This window comes from Furipterus horrens, unplaced genomic scaffold, assembly GCF_987537825.1.
Source record: "Furipterus horrens unplaced genomic scaffold, mFurHor1.1.pri manual_scaffold_10, whole genome shotgun sequence".
In the NCBI taxonomy this organism is placed as follows: domain Eukaryota; kingdom Metazoa; phylum Chordata; class Mammalia; order Chiroptera; family Furipteridae; genus Furipterus; species Furipterus horrens.
Window position 1 is genome coordinate 64,423,672 of NW_028327180.1, and position 25,673 is coordinate 64,449,344.

General features: G+C 42.9%; 2 pseudogenes; both read right to left on the reverse strand.

The window, feature by feature from the left end:
• Nucleotides 1-4,165: 4,165 nt before the first annotated feature.
• LOC150000515 (calmodulin pseudogene) lies at nucleotides 4,166-4,622 on the reverse strand (annotated as a pseudogene).
• Nucleotides 4,623-10,022: 5,400 nt separating this feature from the next.
• LOC150000516 (U6 spliceosomal RNA) lies at nucleotides 10,023-10,093 on the reverse strand (annotated as a pseudogene).
• Nucleotides 10,094-25,673: the final 15,580 nt, after the last annotated feature.

The window sequence follows — 25,673 nt, forward strand, 5'->3', positions numbered from 1 at the left end:
AAACAGTCTTGGGTAATGAGGTTTGGGGACTGTGTGTTTTCTGTATATGCCTCTTCTCTTCATTAGGCTTCAGTGGTTCTCGTGATAAAGTTAGCTGGGGGGGTCTGTGTCCCTCTGACTTTTGTATGTATTTGAAATCTTATAAACCAGTTCCATGGGTTGAGGGCAAGGCAAAATTTTGTCTGAGATCTGAAGTCTCACCTTTGAATTGTTACCACCGATGCCGTAATTGTTGCTAACTGAAGATGTTGGTAAAAGTGTGCTCCGTTAATTCTAACTTCCGACGAAATGCTGGTCACTTCCGAACCTCACTGGGATTGAAAGGTAAATGGTAGGAGTGAGTCTAGCCCGGCAGTGTTTGAGCGACCATTTGTTTTCTGTTTGCCTTGCTGCCATCTCACAGGACTATTTGCCTGTCTCTTGGGTTGTAGTTTGGTTAGTTTAGAGAGGATGGCAAACCCTTCATTTACCCCATGTTGTTGACAAGCTGAGTGTGAGGTGATAGCTGTCAAAATCTGGAGTGCAGGTTATCAGCTCACATTTCCTTTCCTTTGCAGATATGCTTCAGCTTGGATTGATTTAGTCTGGTGTAAAATAAGTCGGTCATCTTACTGTTCTAGAAATCATTGTTTCTGGGTGCTTAACAGTTTTAAGAATTACCCAGATAATAAGTATATAGAACAATAATTCTGTATACTGAAGTCAGAATCTTAGAGGGTGAGGGCTGAGTACAGGAATCCTTTAAAAGCTCACCGGAGTGATTTCTATGAACTGGTAAAAGTGGGTAATAGTTCCATTTCCCAAAGGCAATTGTCCTTAACAGCCAGCTGCGTTGCCTTTTCAAACATGTTTCTAATAATTACACATTTTTAACACTAAACAGGATTAAGCTATATATTTTGGGGAAAAGAGTTTCTATTTCTAAGGCTCATGCGGAATCCTCTTGACTTTGGAAACCAGCACTCCCTTCAAGTTTGAGGGTCAGTCTAATGGATTTCTTCATTAAGAGTCCCTCTGCCTCCATTCTCTTTTAAGTTTTTGCTTTAATGCCATTAAATGCATGTGCAGACTTGATTTGGTCAGATATCCATGTTGAAATAAGACAACATGGAATGGGCAAAAGGACAAGAATGTTAATAAATTAGTTTTTCTTTGGTCTAAAGGCTAATTTCAAGACCTCTTTCACCTTTTGTTATTTAGTTGTGAATGTGTCTCCAGATAGGTTTAAAAACAAAATAAAACAAAACAAAAACAAATCTAACTCAATAACAATTTGTCCGAGGTCTGGTTTAGTTGTTTTCTACACAGATAAAGTACTAATATTTAATTTTTTAACAGTATTTTCTCTTACAATCTTCTCTCCTGATGTTAGATTGTGAGCTTTTCACTAATTGTTAAAACTCTCTGAAATATTACTTTTTCCCTCAGACTCTTTTCTCATGATAAAATATTCATAATACAATACTCATTATTTTAAGCACCCCTAAGTGCACAATTCAGTGACATTGAATGTGTTCACAATGTTATGTAAATACCACCACTGATAACCCCTGGTAACCTTTATTTCTTATTTCTGCTACCTAATATAAATGAAATTACATAGTATTTATCCTTGTGTGTCTGGCTTCTTTGACTTAGCATAATGTTTTCAGGGTCCATCCACGTTGTAGCACATATCAAAACTTCACTCTTCTTTATGGCTCAGTAACCCATGGCAGTTTGAATCTTCAAGGCCAACAAGGGTGTGTCTCTGCTATTTGGGTCTTACTTCTTTCATCTCTGACCTTTAGGTCCTCTCTGGTTAAGTCAGGTCCACCCAAGGTAATTTGCCTTTTGATGAACTTGAAGACAACTAATTAGTAACCTTAATGACATCTACAAATTCCTTCACCTTTTCCATATAATGCCAGCTCATCAAGAGAGTGACATCCCTCATATGACAGGTCTCACCTACACTGGACGGGAGAGTACAGGGTGTATACATCAGCTGGTGGGAGTCTTGGGGGGCCATCTTAGAATTCTGCCTATACAGAGATCAGTCGAGAAAGTAGGCTCATAGTTCCAAACTACTCCTTTCCTTGGCCCTCAGATTCTTCATCCATAAAGTGGGGTGGGTAAGCCCTACCTCACAAGATTGTAGAGAAGGTTCAATGTGATCACACAGATTGGTGGTTTTCACCCTGACTTCACATTAGAATCATTGGGTAGGTGCATTGGGTAACCTCAGATCAACTCATTCAGAATCTCTAGGATGGGGCTTAGGCATCAGCATTGTTTCAAAGTTCCCCAAGTGCTTCTGAGGCACATTTGATATATTGGTCAGCTACTGCCACAATAATGCTGTGAAACAACACCCAAATCTCCATGATTTACAATACCAAACTTGTTTTTCCACGTCTGTGTCTGCCAGATGGGCAAAGGTTTGGACAATTTCAGTCGAGTGTGAACTCTCTATCCAGGCACTCTAGGCTGTGTGTCTCATTCTGGCACACCAGCAGCTCTTTGGGCATTCCTTGGTTATGGTAATGGCAGGAATGCAAGAGGCCATAAAAATGTGATGCCTCCTGAAGCTGAACTGTATCACTTCCCCGTCGTTCCACAGTTCATTGGCAAAGGCAAGTCACATGACTAAGCTTGGAACCAAAGGGGCAAGGAAGTGGACTCCACCCACAAGCCACATGGCAAAGAGTTTAGATATATAATGCCACCGAGGGAGGATGTAGAGTGAGAACAATAATCCAATTTGCTACAGCTGATAACCACCGATACAAGGCAAAAAACCAAAAACAACAACAACAAAAAAAACCGAGAAAATGCCGAAGAAGAGAAGGAGCTCAATAAATACTGTGCCTTCTCCTAGAGAGCAGACTCCCTCTTGCTGGCTTGTTCCAGGGTGCAGAGGAGGAGGCAGCTCTGGGGGATGTTTCTGAACCAACAAGCAAGAACTTTCCAACAGTCCCCCCACAAAGGTCTCACCAATCAGAAAACAGTAAGTAGGCTACAGACCGGCTGGGACCAATTAGAGATGCACACACCCGCCTCCCGTGTAGTCTAAGGCCCTCGCGGTTTCCTTGTATAAAAACAACACCCTAACTCCCTAGAGACAGGCTGATCACTTGGGTCAGCTCCATCCCTGTCCCCCCTCTGCCCCCGCCCCCTAATAAAACCTTTCTTTCTCTGGTGCCTTGGTTCCTGTTCTCTCTGCTCAACCCCACCTCTCTCTGTGCTCCTGGTCTCTGCCAGACTAACATTTTTGGTCCCCCCTGTGAGGAGGGGTAACCCAGTTCCTGGGGCCTTGGTCTCATAGAATTGGGACCCCCTCCGAACTATCGGCGAGGCCGGGGCAAGAGACACAGGAGGAGCGCCTGGGACTTACGACACCTCAGCTCTGCCCTTGTCAGGACGTCCAGACATCACCACCATCACAACTTATTGACGGGTGAGTGAGAGCCTCTCAGGGAACTCGGCTCTCTACTGACTAGGCCTCTGGTGGCCTCTTCGGAAATCCTAGTGCTAGATCAGCAGTTCCCTCCTGGTGCATACAAAGGACTTTTTCTTTTGGGGAGGGGGGTAAAATTCTTTTTATTGGAAAACAAATACATCACTTGGAATGGATTTGAGGCAAATTGTTCCACAAGTAGGTTTTCTTTAAGTGGCTAAACAAAGTTTAAAAAGCAAGTAACAATAAAAGAAAATGTTTCTGGTACAGGACCAGCAGGACAGAAAAATAGTGTACGAGTACCTGGATAATACACCCATTTTGCAATAGTGCAACTTTTAAGTACATATTGTTGACTGTCCATAGGCCACGCGGACTTACAACTCCACACTCCAACAACAATATGCTGACAGTTCCTAAAGGAAACTGCTTAAAAGACATAACCCAGATGTTCCCTCATTCGACCAACTCCACCGGTTTACATGTGCAGAAGGATTAGATACATCCAGAGTAAGCCGCGTGCAACTTGCCACTTGATCAATTTTCAAAGATAAAGATTCAGGACAATGACAATAAGGGAAGAAAACATGGAGGAATGAAGTCCTAATTACTATTCATGCATATGTTTTTGACAGTAGGGGAAACCTTTTACAGATGCATTACAAACAAAGGAAAGGCAGATAAACAATTTTGTACAAGAAATTTAACACATTTTGTACAATGTCTTCATTTTGCTGCCATTATTTGTAGAAACTCTTCAGAGTTTACTTGACCATCACCATCAATATCTGCTTCCCTGATCACTTCACCAACCTCTTCATCTGTTAACTTCTCTCCAAGGTTTGTCATCACATGGTGAAGCTCTGCTGCACTAATGTAGCCATTGCCATCCTTACCAAACACAGGGGATGCTCCTCTAATTTCTTCTTCACTGCCTGCGGCTTTCGTTTCTCTAGCCATCATTGTCAGAAATTCTGGGAAGTCAGTTGTGCCATTACCATCAGCACCCACTCATTAATCATGTCCTGTAACTCTGCTTCTGAGGGATTCTGCCCAAGAGACCTCATTGCAGTTTGCAACTCATTTGCTGTAATGGTTCCATCACCATCATTGTCAAATAGTGAAAAAGCCTCTTTGAATTCTGCAATCTGCTCTTCAGTCAGTTGGTCAGCCATGCTGGAAGGGCCACTGGTGTCTGAGACACAACCACAGAACCACTCTGCTCTATCGCTCACTCGCTCCACTCGAACTAACTCGGACTTTTTCTTCTGCTGAGACAAACTAGGTCTGGGACGCCCATTTCTCAGCCCGCTCTTGTTCTCTCTCGGACTGTAGAGGGGCCTCGGGGTGCCTGACTCCCCTCGCGGTCCCCTATTTACTCGGCCTGAGCCTCCACATGGCCCTCACTATGGGTCCCGGCCAGTCACTTTTACCTAAAGACTCGCCTCTTGGCTGTTTAATGAGGAATTTGAAAGCCCTCGATCTGGGCAGTGAAGTCAAACCAAAAAAATTAATATTCCTCTCTAAGGTGGCCTGGCCCAAACAGAAACTAGACAATCAAAGCCAATGTCCCGAGAATGGGACCTTTGATTATAACGTCCTCCTAGTTCTTGATAATCTCATTTGGCCTAAGGGCAAGTGGGCTGAGATGCCCTATGTCCAAGCGTTTTGGATATTTCGCAGGCACCCCTCTCTCTGTCAGTCTTACACCTCTCTCTGTCAGTCTTACACCTCTTTCCAGATTCTATCGTTTAACGAAAAAGCACCTGGTGAGCGTCCCATTCCCACACCAGGTTCTGCTCCCTGGCTCTTCCTTCTCATCCTTCTTCTCCTCCATGGACTTTGATCTGGCAGGTCACCCTCCCTCCTAAGCTGCGCCAGGGGACCCAGACTTTACTGGGTCCCCTTGCCTGCCTGGCTCTGGCCTGGCAGCTTCTCCCACTGCTGCTCCTGGCCCAGCCCCTCGCCCTGCTGCTCCACCGCCCTCCTCTTCCCCTATGCACTCACCTGAACTTTCAACTTCTTCCCCCCCAGCACCACCCCCCACAACCTCTACACCCCTTTACTCCATCAAGGGCACAGAGTCCTTCCCAGCCCAAACCTATCCTACCCTGGAGGAAAGCAGCAGGACAAGATGGAGTCACGAGGGTGCATGTACCCTTTGCCCTCTCAGATCTAGCTCAAATTGAGCAGCAGCTTGGGTCCTTTTCGGCTGACTCTACTAAATTCACAAAATAATTCCAATATCTTACCCAAACATATGACCTAACATACCAGATGTTTATGTAATTCTTACATCAGCCACCACTCCAGAGGAAAAGGGGCACATCTGAGCCGCGGCGATAGCCTAGGCCGACGAATTGCATTTCCAAAACCCTGATAACCATGTTGGCCCCACTGTGGTCCCATCTGCACCTCCTGCTTGGAACTACCAACCCCAGTCTCCAGACTTAGCCAAAATGTCTCACCTCCTTACTTACCTCACCGGGGATATGAAGAATGCAACCCTTAAGGCCGTCAGCTACAATATAATTCAAGAAATAACCCAGGCCTTTGATGAGAACCCTGTGGCTTTTCGGAGCCAGCTCACAGAGGCTGTGGTCAGATATACCAACCTCAACCTCAATACCGAAGGAGGGAGACTATACCTTCACACTCATTTCATATCCCAATCTGGCTCTGATATCAGGAAAAACACTCTCAAAATTAGAAGGTGGTCCCGAACGCGCCCCCCCTCCCCCGCCTGCCCCTCAGAGACCTATTTAAAACAGCTTTCTGGGTCTTCAACAATAGAGAGGAGGTGTGAAAGCAAGAAAAGGAGAAGAGAAATCAGGCTAAGTATTTAATGCTAGTCACTGCCCTCCAGAATGGTCAGGCCCAGAGGAAAAAGGCTGCCTCAGCAGAGCCTCCCCCAGGACCTTGTTTTCAATGCAGCAATCAATGACATTGGGCCAAGGCCTGCACTACCCCTCCACTACCTGGTCCCTGTCCTCTGCGCAAACAGACTGGGCACTGGAAGGCTGATTGTCCATCGGCCTCACACTGAGGGATAAAACACCTTCCTCGGGCAGGCACCTGCCTCTAACTTGGTTCTTGAGCCAGATTTCGCCATCTCTGACCTTCTCGGACTCACTTCGGATGACTGATGAGGCCTGGGTTCGGAGGCCCTAGCGTTTGCCATCACCACAGCTGGACTGAGGGTAACAATGGTGTTAGCAGGTGTTAGAGGGTATTTTTCAGATGTCCAGCCAGTAGGGTAATTAGCTGAACTTGGGTCCCGGACTCAGGACCCCCGCGGTTGCATGCTCTGACCAAGCAGAACAGGGAACTTAACCTAACTGTTATTCCTTTGAGCAGTGACCTTTTCCTTTGAGCAATGACCTGGGAAAGAGTGGAAAATTTTTGTCTATACAAGCTGTACTTCTGTCCAAGTTCCTGCCCCTGCAGGAACAAGAATGCACCTGAAATGCTTTATAAGTCCCCCAATCCCTAAGGTTGGGGCTGTCCACCTAAGTCCGGCTTGTGGATGGGTGGGCAGTCGCTGGCCAGCTAATAAAGGCTCTTTAAATTCTAATTTGGTTGTCTCCGACCGTTTGGTTCTTGCACTTGCTCCACAACAGCAGGTAAGCCAGTCTCATTCCTCCTAGACACTGGGGCCGTGCACTTAGTACTACCAGAATATTTGGGATCTTTGTCCCCTTCCTCCATCTCTATTGTAGAAGTAGACAGAACACACCGTCGACTTAAAGTACCCCTCCTTTAACCTGCATGCTAGACCAACAATCCTTTCCACACCTCTTTTGACTCACTCCCTCCTGCCCAGTTCCTCTACTAGGCAGAGACATCCTAACTAAACTCCATGCTATCATACATCTTCCAGCAATCCTCACTCCACAAACACCTTGGCAACCGGCTACGGTCCTGCTACTCTCCCTGGGGATCTCTGCACTCTCTAATATAACCCCCACACTGCCCAAGCTTGCACAAGTAAATCCTGTAATCTGGGACACTGACCACCCATCAGTAGCAAAACATCATCCACGAGTGCAAGTCTCTTTATAACACCCAAATAACTATCCCAGCAAACAACAATACCCACTAACCCCTCAGGCATTGCTAGGTCTGAAACCAGTGGTAGTAGACAGGCTATTTGCTGCAGGTCTCCTACGGGTCACTAACTCCCCTGCCAACACCCCCATCTTAGCAGTTAAAAAACCTAAGGGTTCCTATGGGCTGGCGCAGGACCTTTGAGCAGTAAATGGGGAGGCAACCATCCCCATCACACCTACAGTCCCCAATCCTTATAGCCTTCTGTCAGGACTCCCGCCAACAGCAACTCATTTCCCACTTCTAGACTGAAAAGATGCTTTTTTCACTATTCCCCTCTCCCAATTCCCAAAACCTTTTGATCTCTACGTGGACATATCCAGTTACCCAGGAAAAACGACAACTTACATGGACTGTCCTTCTCCAGGGATTTCGAGACAGCCCCCACTTTTTTGGTCAGGCCCTGGCTGCAGACCTCACCCATTTAGAGCTAGCCCACAGCACCCTCCTACAATATGTAGATGACCTGCTACTTTGCAGCCCATCCTTCGAGCCTCTCAAAGTCACAGGGTCGCCCTACTGAATTTTCTTGCCACCAAGGGCTACTGAGTCTTGAGAGACAAAGGGCAGTTTTCTCAAATCGAGGTCACCTATTTAGGGTTACTCCTCGCTGCCCCAAACAAAGCCATTTTGGCCCGCCAAGAGGAACTGATCACAAGCACCCCCTTCCCCCAGTCCAAGCTAGAGCTCCTCTCCTTGCTCGGCTTGGCCAACTATTTCTGAGTGTGGGTCCCCAATTTAGGTCTTACAGCCAAAAGCCTCTATTGGGCCACCTCTGGAAATCTTCACAAGCCACTGGACAGACTGTAGGCCTTGTCCTTCCACTTAGCCGCTTCGGAGAGGCCCCAGGCCCGGCCCCTGCTATTTCCCTACCTATAACACCCTTATCTTTTCCTTCTCTATACCGATAGTCCAGACGGCTATGCCCTTGGTCTCTTAGCACAGGATATGGACCTGAGACCAGGGCAGTTGCCTATTTCTCCAAACCATCAGATTCTCCTTTTCTGGGATGGCCTGCGTGCCTAAGAGCTCTCACTGCAGCGGCTACTCTTGTGCAGGAATCCTTAAAACTTGTTCCCTATGCTACTGTTGAGGTCTTCTCTTCTCACTCTGTCTCTTCTCTCTGAAGTCATCAGGCTGTAAATAATTCATCTCCATCATGCCTCCAGTTCCTGCATGCCTTTCTTTTACAAAACCCTCAAGTATCCCTTCACAAGTCTCCCTTTTCACTCAACCCGGCATCATTCCTTCCTCTCCTGCTGCCTATGAACACTTGACTCTCGGCACAGCTGCTTGGATATAGTAGATCATTTTCTCCATCCTCCCCAATTATACAGGGCTTTTTCCTGTCTCCTCCAGTGCCTAACTGGTTCATCGATGGCAGCTCTCTTAAACATCCCTGCCCAAGAGCAGGATATGCCACCGTCATGCTTGAGACTGCCCTTGAGTCAGGACCCCTGCCCCCAGGTACAATCTCTCAGCAAGCAGAATTAATAGCATTAACACCAGGCCCTAGTCCGGGCCAAAGTAATATAGGTCAACATCTACACGGATTCCAAATAATGCTTATCACGTTATTCATTCCCATACCCCCATCTGGAAAGAACGAAATACCTCACTTCTAAATACTCACCAATTATTAACAAGAATATAATTCTCAAACTTTCACAGGCTGCCCCGTTACCCCACCCCCCACCCCCCAAAAAGCAGCCATCATTTATTGTAAGGGTCATCAACAAGATAAGGGACCTATAACACAGGGAAATAATTGGCCTGATCACTTGGGTCAGCTCCATCACTGCTTCCCACCCCCACCCCACCCCTGGAAAAAACTTTCCTTTCTCTGGTGCCTTGACTGGTGTCCTCTGTGCTCCCGGTCGCCCCCAGACTAACAGTGGCCAATGTCTAGGCCGTTCTCCCATCCCTACATGTTGCATATCAGTGGCAAATTGTGCACCATAACTTGGTTCCATTCCCCCCTTCAAGAAGCAAAGAAGCAAGGTAAAATCTAAGAGATATGTATTTTAAATACACTCAGAATTTTAATTTAAACTATAAAATGATTATATAAATTATTATTTAAAAAGCTAAGAATATTGCTCACATTTCTGAGAGCTTATTTTGTCAATTTTCACTGGGAAGCTGGTGTTGTTATCATCATCTCCATTTTACAGACCAGGAAACCAGACGAGTCACACAGGTAAAGCTGGGACTTGTCTTAGGCTCTGCGCCCACCGAGTCTCAGAGAAGTGGGGTAAAATTCCCAAGGCGAATAACAAGTGAGTACAAATTGAGAACTAAATTTCTTTCTTTCTTTCTTTCTTTCTTTCTTTCTTTCTTTTTTTTGATAATGATTTTTTTCTTATTTTTCTATTACAGTTGTCCCCTTTTCCCCCCATGCTCCCTCCATCCCACTCCCGTAGTCAATGCCCACCCTGTTGTCCATGTCCATGGGTCATTCATACTAGTTCCTTGACTTGTGCAGCGGCCATGCTAATCTTCTCTGTATTGTTCCAATTTTTGTGTATGTGCTGCCAAAGCCAGCATGAGATTTCTTATCTAGCAGCTTTCCCCACTACATCTCTCCAATTTCATGTGGGAATTCTGACTCACTTTAGTAATTACCTGCATAAACACTCACTAGGAAATATAAACATGCTCTCATCATCTTAAAAACAGTAAGCAAACTCACATTGAGAGAGGCTTTACCGTGTTGCAGGCCCTCTGCTGGGTGCTCTGTGTTCTTTATTTTATGTCATCATCACAATATATGCTCGGGGGGAAGCTATGTCAGTATTTTCACTTTTTAGGTAAGGACTCTGAGGCTCTGAGAGGTGAAATGACTTGCCCGAGGTCATGCAGCAAGATGTGGCCCAAACTCAGTTGGGACCCAGGTCAGTGTGAAGCTCTCAAGCCTTTGCACTGAACCCCAGTGCTGAACAGGAATGAGTGCTGCTTTTCCTTGACTTCACTTTACCAGTGTCCCAGGCTGCCTCCATTCATGATCACTAAGAGGTGACTGATGTAATGCAGCCTGTTGTACCTGGGAGTTATTCTTAGCAAGTTCCTGCATAAATCCCTCTTCTCCTACATTAGGAAGGAGTCTCCTTCCTCAATACATTTTCTGGTTGGCATGGCGTTTTATGGTCACCTTGATATGCTGTGAGGTCAATCAAGAGGCTCTAGGAGCCTGTCGAGATGGACGTGGGTCCCTCGATCAGCAGTTTGAGAAACACTCCCTTTTCCTTTCCTAGGCTGTCATTCATTAGGTGATCCGAGAGACAACCAGATTCCTTTCTGACCAAGCAAACATCTTTGGTTTATCCTCTATGTTCAATTCAAAAGTAGTTGAAAACAATCTTTTGTTTCTTTACCATGTTTCCAAAGATGTTTTAATTGATGGATAGAGGTTGAGAACTCGATAATGTCCAGAGAATGGAGAGGATGACGCCTAAGCTCATGTTCACATTCTCGACGTTGGTAACTGGCTTCAACGAAGTTCACTTGCTCTCTACCTTAACAAAAGAAGATGAGTGCGTGGGTTACTTTTGCAAGGATACTTGGATTTTCCATTTGGGACCAACTGAAGTGACTTCTGCATCACAGAGACCTCTGCTGTCATCCATGCCAGACCTTACTAATAGATCATGGCACTGTGGCCTGCTCAGAGCAGTTGTGACCTTAAAATCCTTCCCAGTTGAGGGCACCAGGCAGCCTCTGCCACTGATCAAACTTGGATTAGAGATGAAATCAATTTGTTGAGTGTAGCAGGGTGCAGCTTTTTTGTCCTTTTTTAGTTTAGGCATCTGTGTTTTCCTACTGCACAGCCTGGATATGGGCCAAACTGGATTGAGTTAAGATACTCATCAAGGCATCTGATGGGAAGACAAATTCCTAAACAGTGAGAAATGAAGGCTGAGGGGGTGATTTGTGGAAGATCACACAGCTAGTAAGTGAGGCAAGAGATTTAGTAGATTTGGGAGTCAGATAGACCCAGCTTCATGTCCTGGCTAGGCCATTTCATCCTTTAGTGATGCTATGCAGATCATTTCAAATCCCTGAGCCTAAAATGCCTCATCTTTAAATTTGGAATAGAATGCTACCTACCTCACTGAAGAACGGTAAGGATTAAAATTAGATACTGCCTATGGAATACCTAGGAGAGAGCCTGGCAGGTAGAGAAATTGCCTAATAAATGTTAACTATTATTCGTACAGGTTTTAAAAAAATCTTATGCACAAGACACTTAATATACATTGTTATGAAATGGGACAACTTTGTGAGGAGCTGCCACTACCCCCATTTTACAGATCATCTGATGGAGACTCAGAAATAAGATGTCTTTCCCAGCATCACACAGAAAGTAAATAGAAGAGGTAAAATTCAAATGGCAGATATGGAAGACACAAATCCCTGCTTCCTTAAAGTCTTATTCAGATACCTCTATCTCAATGAGATGTAACACGACCATCCTTTAAAAAGTTCAACCACTTCCTGGGTGTCTGTTTTCCTGCACCCTGCTTTGTGCTTCTCTCCAAAGCACTCTTTGCTTTCCCTCTCACTTTCTTGCTATATAATCTGTTTATTTACTATGCATATATTTTATTGCCTGTCTCACTCTTACTTGACTATAAGCCGACAAGAGCAGGGAATTTTATTTTGTTAACTGCTGCTTTCGCTGGACTGAACACCGTGCCTCACACCTAGTAAGTGCTCAGTAGATATTTGCTGAATAAATGCATGAACTCTACCTCGCTCAAAAGATTGTTTTATACCATACCATGTCCTCAGTGTTTTATAATTAGAGCTATCACTTGCTAAATGCCTAGTGAGGCTGTCCTGCCTCCAACGCCCCAGCTCAGTTAGAAACTCCCTGTCCAGCAGAGGTTTCATGGCCATGGCAGAACAACACATTTATCCAGGACGCTGTATTTTGTCTGGAGGGATGGGAGGTGGCTAATCTCTTTAGGGGAGAAGAGCAGAGAACTTCTGTCTCCCGTGCCTTTTAGTGAGGAAGGGGGTTTGGGAGATATAAGGTCAAGACTTATGAATCTTCAATTAGCTTTCAGATGCTTGGGTTACAGTTGACAGTTATTGATTACAGATGTCACTATAGAGAACACAGTGACCAGGCTGTGTCAGGGTTCTGCTAAACATCCTGATGTCATGCTGACATCAGGTGCAAGGCTTCATACATTTTTAGCTACAGATAGATTATAGTTAACTAAGCAATAAGAAAATCGAGCAAGCTCTAAAGCAGTGGTTCTCAACCTTCCTAATGCCGTGACCCTTTAATACAGTTCCTCATGTTGTGGTGACCCCCAACCATAAAATTATTTTTGTTGCTACTTCATAACTGTAATTTTGCTACTGTTATGAATTTTAATGTAAATATCTGATATGCAGGATGTTTTTTCATTGTTACAAATTGAACATAATTAAAGCATAGTGGTTAATCACAAAAACAATATGTAATTATATATGTGTTTTCCGATGGTCTTAGGCCACCCCTGTGAAAGGGTCGTTCGACCCCCAAAAGGATCGCGACCCACAGGTTGAGAACCGCTGTTCTAAAGCATCATATGCATTCTTCAAACCCAATTGCCATGGGAACCCTCTGAGTGGCCTCCGGTCCAGTCTGGCACATAGCCTTTCGGTTTTCCGCTGAGAACAGGGAGGCCTTCCCGGGGAGGCGGTGGGGCCAGGTTCACGGCTTGTGCTACAATTCCTGAAACCACAAAGAGTGGTCCCCTACAGCTTACCATGTTTTAAGCATCATGGAGGCATCATCATAATAATGATGCTTAATTTGACCATAACCTACCGTGGAAGGTGTGATTATTCAGGCTTTGCAGTTGAGGAAACTAACAGTCTTCAGGGTTACGTAACTCAGTGCCCGTCCAAGGGCTAGGAAGGGGAGCCATATTTAGGTCAGCTGCACGTGAAGACATGCTCTCCTTCCCCGGCCAACATCAAATTACAAAACCTGGCTTCATTCAGTCTCAGAAGCTGTTCATGATTATCAGCTTAGGACCAACATTTTTTGTTGGAGAACCGTACCCTTCTTTAGCTCAAAAACCTCATTATGCCTCATGAGCAGACTCTGTTACATACATATTCCTGATTGGAGCCCACCAAAACCTACAGAAAGAGAATCCTCAAGGTGAGAGGAAGTTGTGGGGAGTCCATGTATCTAATTCTTTATAAGAACCTAGGTGATTGCTATGATCAGGCTAACTTGGGAGAAATAATGGGGTTCATCTACTCATCCATCCATCCTTTTCCTCATCTTTAAAATGAGGATAGTACCAGTACCCAGCTTATGTGGTTTCTTTTAAAGGTTAAATGAGGACATAGGCTTAAAACAGTGCTTGGCATGTTGTAAAAGCTAAGGAAGACTTATACATGGGTACTTCCTCTGGGCTTGGCACTCTTCTGTTACCAGGGACACAGCAGAGAGAGACAGACAAAGGCCTGGCCCTCCTGGTGCTGCCCACCTATCTGAAATGAGCACAAATTTTGGCATCGGACAAAACTGCATTAAACTCCTGCCCTTGCCACTTACACTCAGCTGTGAGTATGGGCAAACTACTGAACTTCTCTGGAGCCATTGCTCAAATGTGAAGTGGGGTTAATAAAATTATTATTAAGTAACAAAAGTGTTTTGCAAGACACTGAGGCTCAGAGAGGCAAAACAACTTGCGTGAGGTCACACAGCTAGTAGGTGGCCAACCTGAAATTTGAACCCATGTCTAATAGACTCTGGGTTACCTGCCATGTCACATGGCTTCCCACAGAGAGAGGTGGCTCGAAAGCTCACAGGGAAAAGGTGGAAAGGATTATAAACCCAGTGAAGGCTTCACCCACCTGGTGAAAACCTGCAAACTGAAGCGCATTACACTGGGGTCTTGTGGAAACTCTCCTGCGACAAAAAGATGTCCAGACTTACCTCATTTCCTTTAGCTTCAAAAAGAGTCTTCCTGCAACACAGGAATTTGGACAGTCCCTTGGAGAGATGAGCTTTCTCCAATCTCATCAGGCAAGAAAGGATTTGGGAGACATAAAAGGCAGCAGTATTTATTTCATAAAGAGGTAATGGCAAGCCATTTGGAGGGAGTGGTGGCAGAGAGATGAAAAGGTCACAACACAGTTGGAAGCTCATTTCCTTCAGAGTGGTCAACAGCAACCAAAGAGGACAAAAATGAGAAAATATTGCAATGGGTGCCCCTGAAACACAAATTATCCAGGAGATAGTACACTGCATTGCTCACCACCATAAACAGTTTTGAAAAAATGGTTATGATATCTTTTAAAGGCATAATGATAGATGAAACCCAATAACATGTCTTGTGTGTGTGCATGTAATTGCATTTCTTTTGTTCTAGTGTTCTGTGTTAATCACTTCTTTGAGCTGATGTAGTTGACAGTGGTTAGGCTGAGCCTACATAATGCAAAGTGAAGTACATGCCCCTCTTCCCTGGGTAACCTGTACTTGGCCATACTATTGATGTCTGCTGTGCTACAGAAGGGGCTCCGGAAATCTGGATGCTGATTCGAGGCAGACTGATGGGGGCAAAAAAAAAAAAAAAAAAAAAGGCTTCAAATCTGGGAGGAGAGAAACCAGGAGGACCGTGAAGATGGGAAGGATGTGGGGGAACTGTGTGTTCCTCCTGAAAGAGGTGCCCATGGGAACAGGACAGGATTTCGACAATCTTCAGCCTGCAGACCCCTGTGGAAGATTCACAGTGTATGGTATCCTGTTCGAGGCTATGTGACCCTTGAGACCAAGTGATCTCCACTTCGGCCGAGCTCCACTTTTCTCAGTCTGTGACCATAGCATAACACTTTTAAAGCTCTGACTCCTTAGAGAAAGCTTGCAGAAATAGGACTTCAAAGTGATAAAACTGAGCAGAGCTGTTAATCATTGTAACTAAGAATGTAACATAAACACACATGATTATTAGCTCAATTATTTTAAATGAAATGATTTGTGAACTTGGTTAAGTAACAACAAATTAGGCAATCTTCTGATTTGTTCAATGTTTTTTCCCCCATTTTGACTTGTTTACTATTGAGTTTAAGATTCATGCACACAACCCATTGAACTCTTAAGAGATGAATTCAGTTTTGAATCCATTATTTATTTCTGTATAGTGATTAAATACAGCAGTGTGGGAATCAGAGAGGGCAGGTTTATATCCTGGAACCCTCACTTTCTAGAGGTGTAACTTTAGGAAAGCTCTGAACCTCTCTATTTAAGCTTCAGTTTCCTCATCTATGGACTGAGAATGATAATAATTGGACCTATTTTATTAGCTTGTGAAGATTAATTGAAATAATGCAGATAAAAAGCTTAGCAGGGGCTGGCAGAAGGCAAGTTCTTAATAAATGTTGGTTATCATCATTATCTCCATCATCAGAAGGAAGGGGTTGAGATTAAAAGATGAACTGTCAATCTTTCTTCCAGTCTTAGGGATCCTTGAGAAAAGCTGGACTCTGTGTTATCAGTGTATTCATAGAGATAAGTGATGGTCTTGCTGGGGATTGCTGTAGGCTGACCACTGTCCCAATGATGTCCCTGAGCACACTGTTCTTGGTTGCTGGGTTTATTTATTATATAACCTATAGCTTATGGAGTGCAGTTTCTGAAGGATGGGAGCATAGCCTGCACCCCTCCAAGTACTCTGTCACTAGTGAGGTATTCAAGCCGAGGGACCCAGAACCCTGAAGCTTCCCTCTGGATGGCCCAAAATGGGGACTCGGCAGCTTCTGCTCCCTGGGATCTCAGCAGGACAGCCGGCATATCTTCAATGATGAAAATCTACTAGTGACAAAACATAGGAAAGTACAGCTTCCTCTTTTCATCACTGAAACTCACCAGAAGGTCATATGTTCTTTGTTGCAGAACGGAAATATCCACCCAAGAACATAGTCAAAAGTTCTGAAGGTGACTTTTTGGACAACTCTGGGAGACCCACAGATGCACAAGATTTTAAGTCCTAGCCTGAGCAGCACACTTGAGGCTTGGTTTTTCTCTGGATGATACCACTGGGTTAGAAAACCCTCATGAAATCTGGACCCAGAAAGAGAACTAAGAAAGTGGACACCAAAACGACCAATGGAAATCTCCAGAAATCAGCAATGGCCAACACCGACCTGAACAGACACTCCTCCAAAGAGGACATACAGACGGCCAAAGATGTATGGAAAAATGATCATTGTCACTAATCATCAGAAAAATGCAAGTTAAAACCACAATGAGATATCATCTCACACCTGTCAGAATGGTTACCATCACTAAATCAACAAACGAGTGCTGACGAGGATGTGGAGAAAAGGGAATCCTTGTGCACTGTGGGTGGGGCTGCAGACTGGTGCAGCCACTACAGAAAACAGTGTGCAGTTTTTTCAAGAAATTATAAATGAAACTGCCTGATGACCCCATGCTTTCACTTCTGAGAATATATCCAAAGAAACCCAAATGCAAATTATTTACAATAACCAAGATTTGAAAGCAGCCCACGTGCCCATCAATAGATGAGTACATAAAAAACAAGTAGTACATTTGTACAAAGGAATACTACTTGGCTGTAAAAAGAAAAGAAAGAAAGAAAAAGGGTGGGGGGGGAGTCTTACCTATTGTGACAGCATGGATGGACCTGGAGGGTATTATGCTAAGTAAAATAAGCCAGTCATTAAAGACAAATACCATATGATGTCACATATACATGGAATCTAATGAAGAAAATAAACAAAATAGAAACAGACTCGGAGATACAGAGAACGGACTGAGAACTCTCAGAAAGGAGGCAGGTTGGGAAGCTGGGTTAAAAAGGCAAGGGATTAATTAAGCAAAAACAAACAAACAAAACAGGCACAGACAACAGCATGGTGATTGCCAGAGGGAAAGGAGGGTGGGGAGGCGGAAGAGGGCGAGAGGGTGTCCACGGTGGTGAAAGGAGTCTTGACTTTAGGTGCTAAGCACAGAATACAGTGTGCAGATGATGTATTATAGAGTTGTGCACTTGAAACCTATATGGTTTTATTAACCAACGGCATCCCAATAAATTCATTAAAAAAAAAAAAGAACAAAAGAGAAAAAGAAAAAATGAACGTGTGGCATACAAACTTCACATTTGAGATAACAGGATCTCTGGATCTGTCACATTCCAGTACATACCTTTTAGAGATTGGAAATATCAACTAGATCACTCTCCAGGTCCAAAGAACATTCATTTGCCTTTCTGTCATGGGACAATTAAGAAAATCTACCAGACAATTCAGACCGAGATGCAGCACACCGGGCTTGTTCTGAGTAGCAGGCTTCCCAGCTCACATGGCACGTTAAGTTGCAGGTCTGACCCAGACGGAGCCCTGTAAGGGCTGCCTGTGCCTGCCCTGCTTCACTGCTGTTGCCCTGGGAACCAGTACTGTGCCTGGCACACAGAACATGCACGCACAGACTTGAATAATGTGAATGAGTCCTAGCATATGTTTTGTTTTAGAAATATTTATTCAAGAACAGGTCACAGAATAGTAAAGAAATACATTCCATAGTACTTAAAGAAATCATTACAAAACATATCATTTCATTAAGGTGCAATTAAAATATTCAAAATGGCACATGTCTCTGTTATTTCAAGCCAGTATAACAGATTTTACATTTTTTAAAACCTAGCTTACTTAAGTCTTTAATAAGTCCAAAGTTTTTTCTCTTTGCTTTTATTTGCTTTAGCCCATATCTAAATTTTTAGCTTTGCAAGTTAGGGATTCCCCATGGACTTGTATGATCGATTTACTATATTGTGGCCTTAATATACTTACTTTATTTGTCCAAGTTTTACTTTTCCCAAGTGTAAACTGAAATAACGCCACTAATCTTGCAAAAGATGCTGCATATAATGTACATCAGGTACTCGGCATGCAACAAATATTCTATAATTAATATTTTACAAACCTAATCACTACTCATTTGTTCCCGATAAATTCTTGTCCTATTTATTTCCAGACAGTGTTCCAGCTTGTCAAAATCTTTTAGAATTCTAATTTTCTTACCTGTAATTCCCCTAGGTCTATTATCTGTATATCGGGTAAACTTTTCAAAGCCATTAATAAGAACATTTGAACGGGACAGAAGCCGCATAGTACACCATTCAAGGCTGAACAGTGGGTTCACAATGTTATTCAATGCTCTTTGGATACATTTACTAGCAAGAATTAATTACAGATTCATTGACCTATACTATCATCTAATTGATCACTTTTTGTTCATTCATGAAGATTTCAAGGCTTTCTTAACTAAAGACATTCTAAGTTGAATACATTCTTTGGATTTACTAACCTTTGGGTATATATTGGTAGTTTTATTACGAATGAAGTCAGCCTATAAGAAGAAGATACACCAAAACAAGTTTTCAAGCTGAAGTGCAAAATAATATTAAGAACAGCTCTCCAGAAACCAAACCAAGAAAGTTATAGTCTATAACGTGCTAGAGATTGTTTTAGGAGGGAGAGGAAGATGGGGAGCTAAGAGCTGAGTGAGTGCTTGCTCTTGGCAAGAGACAGAAATGCTAACCCTTCAAAAGAGAAACAACTATTTACATAAACTGGTTACCTAAACAATACGAGGAAAGTCCAACCAGCCATTTCTTAATCTCTGCAGCAGAAATGAACGTCTTCCTAAGGGTGGAGGAGGAATTCTATTCACCAATAGATAAATCAGTAGTTTTACTTGTTATCTGATGACAGTATGCAGATAGGAAAGTGTCCCATTTCTAGCTGTAGAGCAAACTTGATACCTAAACTCTTCCTCTGCAACAAAACACAGAAATGCTGAATAAGATGTAAGAAACAATCTATTAAATGAGTAGGAGAACTTCCAAGACAGTAAGGGGAAATCCTGAGGGCCAAAATGGAAGGGAAGTGAAAAGGAGAGAGAGAAGTTGTGAGCTGACATTCTAGCTATTCTAGCTGGCCTGGCACAATTTGCCAATCTCATCATCAACCTATGGGTTTCAGCTTTTACAGCTATAAGGGAACTCATGTAACCTTGGACTTGCAATAGGCAGCAAGTAGGAATTAAATGCCCCTCCTACAAAGCCCTCTATAAATATGAGGCAAGTTGAGGATGACCCCTCAGTGAAAGGGGGAGTCAAGAGAACACTCTGCCACTAGGACAGGCAGATGAGGAAAAGTGTCTGTCCTGGCCTGGGGGTCTCCACATTACTCTTGAGGTCTGGAAACTCTGAAGCTGAGAAATTAAAACAATAGTGGTCCTTTGTCAGTCACAGCCTTGGGAATATGACATAAGGAGACACAAAACTTATCCAGAAGGCACTGTTCTTAACACGTCACTCAAGATTAGTACAGAGAAAGCCCTGCTGAAAATAAGCTCCTCTTTCAAAAATGCAAAATACCTGCCTACACAGTCTAATGAATATAAGAATCAACACATACAGACAACAGGAAATTGATTCAATAGAGCTATTTGAGACACTATAAAGGATGGAGAAAGTCATTACTGATGTAATAGGAACTGAAAAGTTAAAAAAACACCTAGACACCCTGAAACAATAGGCAGATCTGAAGAATGATACACAGCTAGAAATTGAAAGCAACCCAATGAATAATTTTAGGAGATTATATAAACAGCTGACAAGATAATTCATGAACCAGAAAACAGATAAAAAGGCATCACAGAAAGATAAGGAATAGGAAACACAGAGAGCTTAAAAGAGAAAGTGAAAAGAATGAGTAGGTCCAATATACATTTAAACAAAATAGTAACCATACTATCTGTGTCTTTGAAATGTGTTCTCCATAACATAGCAACTTTTTATTCAGTAACCTTTGAAAATCCAAACATACTTCTGAAACACTAACTTGTTTTCAACATTGCTTATTTTTAAGGTAGTTTGACCATGATACATAGAGATGGTTACTATTTTGAAGGGGTTTTCTTCTTTTTACATATGAATATTAAATATCTTTCATTCATACATAAAATCCGGGAAACACGTTGTAAGGAAAGGCCACCTCAAAACCAGCAGGACATTTGTTGTACTCATCCTACAGGAAAAGCTGCCAGCAATGCTCTTGCTTTCCTGCTGCCTCTGTTTCAGCTGAAGTGTAAGTTAGAGATTCTACTGAAAATGATTCAGTGTGTACTTGAGAAGAAAAAGATAGCTGTTTAGTCAAGAAATGGAGTGTGAGTGACAATTATGTCTAAAGTATGCAACAAGAGATGTTCCTTGAGACCCTCAAAGCATCTCTAAGTGACTGAAGTGAGAAGTTCACATTAAAAAAAAAAACAAACACACAGTAGATAGTTTGCTTAGTTACAGAGTAATACTATATATTCAACATATGTGGGTGGGTTAGAGATAAGAGCCAACATATCATGTCTGAAGGTTGATTCATATGCATATGGTTGAATTCAAGAGTGATTCAATACCACATGCAAGTTTTCCACCCTGGGAAAGGTTGGCTGAGGTTTTTGGGGTCCATGGCCTGTTGTAGGAGTAAATTGACTCGTCCAGCCACACTGAGCACAGTTCCTTCCTCCACTCCTTTGAGCTTCTCTTGTATTCTCATCAAGAGATCTTCAGGAACTTTGTTGAAACTCTGGACAATTTCACTAATGACAAGAACAAAAAGGCATTAATGAGGTAGATCATTTCAAAGGGTCTCGGGAATAGAAAAATCTGAACAACTGACATTCTTCCTAAAATACTGCTCACCTGAGATTGTTTGCATTCCTGGTCATCTGCATTCAGAGCGAAGTGGAGCTCAGTTTCCTTCCCAGCCTCTGCTGTGAGTACAAAGCTTTCAAAGGCTTCACAATCCAGTCAAAGAGGAGATCATACAGGAGGACCTAGATAGGAGAACATACATGTTAGAAGAACAAAATGCAACTTGATGATGTATTTAGTAACAGTAGGAACACTATTATAAAACTAATAGAGGCCAGTCATATGGTAGTTGATTGGGGGAAGGGATAAACTTACTGCATAGGCTTCTTGTTTCCTTATGGAGGAACCTACAGTAGTATGATGCTCTGGGCTTCTTATCCCATTCTGAATGAATTCATTCCCGTGCCACAGTTGGGGGCAGTGACATCCCTTGACTCGTGTTTCCTCATGTGGTGAAACTAATCTAGTAAAAGGAGATAAGCACTAGTCACTTTCCTTCTTCTCTGACTGTGTCATGGGTAAGGGCATTTACTTTGCAGGCCCAATTATAACTCATGAGGCTAGGCTAGGCTATGAGTTTGATAGCACTGGCAACCCTATTTGGACCTCACTCCTAAGTCTTGTTCTCCAAGAGTTTTCATAGTAATAACCTGACATTTTGACCTCTATCCTATTCCCATTCCCAGAGCTCTTCTCCTTTTTTTTTCTCAATTAGTTCCAACTTTGAGTGAAGAGAAAAAGGTCTAATTTATTGAAAGTTCCTCAAAACCCAAGATCTAGTGCTGTGTTTGGCATATTAAGTTATACATGGAGAAAAATTTTAATACCAAAATAACTGGTATGGCCAGAGCAAGTGGCTTTACATAATAAATTTTAGTAAGTGATGTCATGGGGGATTTATGACCTTGACAATTCAGAACAGCTGACTGCCTCTGCTGTTTATAAGCATCAACATTTTAAAAAATACGTCTTAGCAAGTGCTTACCATGCAGGTCTTAATAAAAACTGAGGACTCAATTCTAGGCATGAGGGACGTTGCAGGATATTCCAGCACTATAAAGTTAGAACACTTTTTTACTGATGGCTTTACTGTGTTTCTCAGCAGGTCTTCAGGATGAGACTGTACAATGTATTTAGCATTACATGTTTAATGTACTGAATCAGCAGTACCAAAATCTGGTATCTGTTTATGCGGTTCTGAGTGTCCTCCAGGACCATTAAAAAATCTGGAGGGACTGACTGTGAATATAAGTGGTTTGTCCATAAGTTCAGGGCCCCTACGTGATTTCAAGTTGAGCACTGGCCTGGCTTTAGATTTCAGAGATCCAAACCAGTTTCATTGCCAAAGGAAGGAATCTTTTATTAATCGACTAATGAAAAGAAATGAAGGCCTCAATTATAAAGAGACTACATGGTCTTCTTGGGTTGAAGCAGAGAAACACCACAAAGTATTTCCAACCCAAAGACTTATGTTAGGAATCATATATGCAAACTCTAAAATCAAGAAGGAAGTGATTTGAAAAATATACTGCAGTCTACCTGTTAGAACAGAAGTGGCTGAGAGAAGACAACACAGGAATATAGACCCATTAAGTGAGAGCACGGTGTCTCAGTCCCAGCGCTGTGCACATTTTGGGGCTGGACTGTAGGGGATGGTGAAAGCTGAAGTTACAAAAGGAAGGCCAACTCCCTTGGCCCGGATCAGGTATTTGCAAGGTCTTGCCTGACTGAATACATCTGCAACATGTAGCCTTTTGATGACCAATGCTGGAGCTGTGGGGCCTGGAAACAAAGCAGGAGCAGGGAACATCCTGACTACTAGATTAGAGCAGGAGCTACTTGCAAGATAATCTGAGAACACTCCGCCTACAGCTTTCTCAGGAGTTTCTCATCATTTCCTTTCTTAGAAGTTTCACTTGTTAGTTTTACCTCCTGACTGCTGATGTCAGTAGCTGATGTAATGAAACATTATAAATAAACGTGGTCGACTCAGGCCTGCGTCATTGTCTCTCCATCTGAGGGCAATGGACCATCTGACTCCCGCTTTGCATTATACTTGTGTCTTGTGTCCTATGTCTCCTGTCTGTGTTTTTCTTTTTTTTTTAAAGTATATTTTATTGATTATATTGTTACAATAGTTCCAATTTTTCTCCTTTTCTCCCCTCCACCCAGCACCCCCCTCTCCCAACAATCCGCCCCCACGTCCATGCCCATGGGTCGTACATACAAGCTCTCCTGCCTCACCCTTTTATATATTCTTCTTATTTTTTAAAAAAATAATTAATTAATTAAGTATTTTAACAATAAGAAAAAGCAATCCCTTTCTCTCAGACTTAAGACCCTTTATAATCTTATAAAGGACAATGGGTGAAGGTCTCGAGCTCCTCTAGCTGCTTCAAGCTGGACATGGTCGTCATCCTACCTACCCTTGGGTCCAGAAATCCCCAATAAGAGTGGGGGTGTGGACGGGAGGGTCGCCTTCCCACGTGGGGAAGGATCGTGCAGACTCCAGGTTGGTTGGCTGTCCCCGGACAACAGCATGCTTGATTTAACAGGCTGGCATCCTTGTTGTATCCTGGAGGCAACAGATTTGGCAAAAGGGTTAAAGGACATCATTCAATCCATAACCACTAGATGACAAAAGACAGGCATTAATTTTTCAATGTCCCACATTAGGGAAAAGAAGGGCTTCTTTTGGGGAAAGTGTGCCAGGTTCATCTCACCTGTCCAAAACCCTTTTGCCCATTATAGTTAGTTTGGGCGAGGGAAATATTTTAGGTTTCCCCCCTCTCAGGCCTCTGGGCTCTTTCTGTCCAAGCCTTGAGGACAGAAAAGAGAAACCAGTTTTAAAGTGAAGCCCACAGACCACCCCATTCTTCACCAACCCAGCCACTTAGTTCAGCCAAACCATTGAATCTCAGGAGGCAGCAATGCAGACAGGATTAAGTAAAGCCTATATGTACAGACAATCATGCAGGCAATGAGATTGTAGGCTTATGCCCTTTGAAAACAGAAAACACATGTTAATTTATGTAACATAACCCACATACAAGTCTCTAAATCTGTAGGACTGTCTTATCGGAAAGATATCCAGTTGCAAGGCACTTGACATTCTTCTTGCCTGTAAATTAAACATCCTTGATAATGCCACAGACCTAGTTTAACTTTCAAATGAAAACAAATTTTAAATGAAAAGAAACCTTAAAGATTTCTACTGCACTACTTTACAGTCCACCACTGAGCATTGTGATTTTCCTTGAATCGCAATTTTTCTCCCTAAGATTACCCTCCTTGTCATTAAAGGGACTGCATTAAGTCCATTTTTAATTTATCCTGTTCATTTGCATAAACACAACAAGAGCAGAAAATGACCACTTATGATCTTTAGTTCTGCTTTGTTGGAACTTATGCAAGGAACATTTAGGGTGACCTTCAGTCTGCCCTTCAAGGCACAGAAGCAGCACCACATACCTGGCATTCAGCCTTGCCTGTAAACACCTGTCTTTTCCAAGTCCTTCTGGTTTTCCATTGTGCCTTAAGGTTCCTTCTATCCATCTTTCAGGAAAACAACCTTCATTCCTTCCCTGGAAAGATTGCCATGGACTGCGCATCCATCCAAGGTACCAGGCCTGTTATCTTGTGGACTTTTATTACCTTTGAGAGTCAATCCTAGTTCCTCAGGGCTTTTTGGTAACAACCAAAGCCCAAGCATGTCTCCTTCAGGTATGACATTCCAGTCAAAGTCTTAGTTAAAAAACAAACAAACAAACCTCTATTAACAACTGGTCTTATTAGTTTTATGCAAAGAAACCTATGTCATTACTTACTCCTCTAGAATGCCAAACTCTGGAGGGATCAGATAGGGAGAAAAATATACAATGTGAAGAAAAATGCTTGTCCTTCTAATATTCACTGAACTTGCATTTCTATTCTTTATATTTTCATTTTTTCCCCCACTAAATCTTTTTCCATTACAGTTCCACTTTTTCCCCCCTCTTGCTTCCCTGCACCCTGCCCCCCTTCTCCCACGTTCAGTCCCCACCAAGTTGTCCATGTCCGTGGGTCATTTATACATGTTCTTTGACTAAACCCTTCCCCTTCTTACCCTCTTCTCTCCCCACCATCTCCCCCTTTGTTACTGTTAGTTTATTCCTTGTTTACATACCTCTGGTTCAATTTTGCTCATTTGTTTGTGTTGGTCATTAGTTTCCTGTAATAGGTGATAGCATAAAGTATTTTTCTTTTGTTGCCTGGCTTATTTCGTTAAGCATAATTCTCTCTAGTTCCAACCATGTTGTTGCAAATGGTAGAAGTTCCTTCTTTCAGCACTTATTCATTGTCATTTTCCCCCTTTGTATTTGTGTTTCTCTCTGTCTCTCTCTGTTTCTTCATCTTCTTAAAGCAGACCCTTTAGTATCTCTTGCAATACTGGTTTG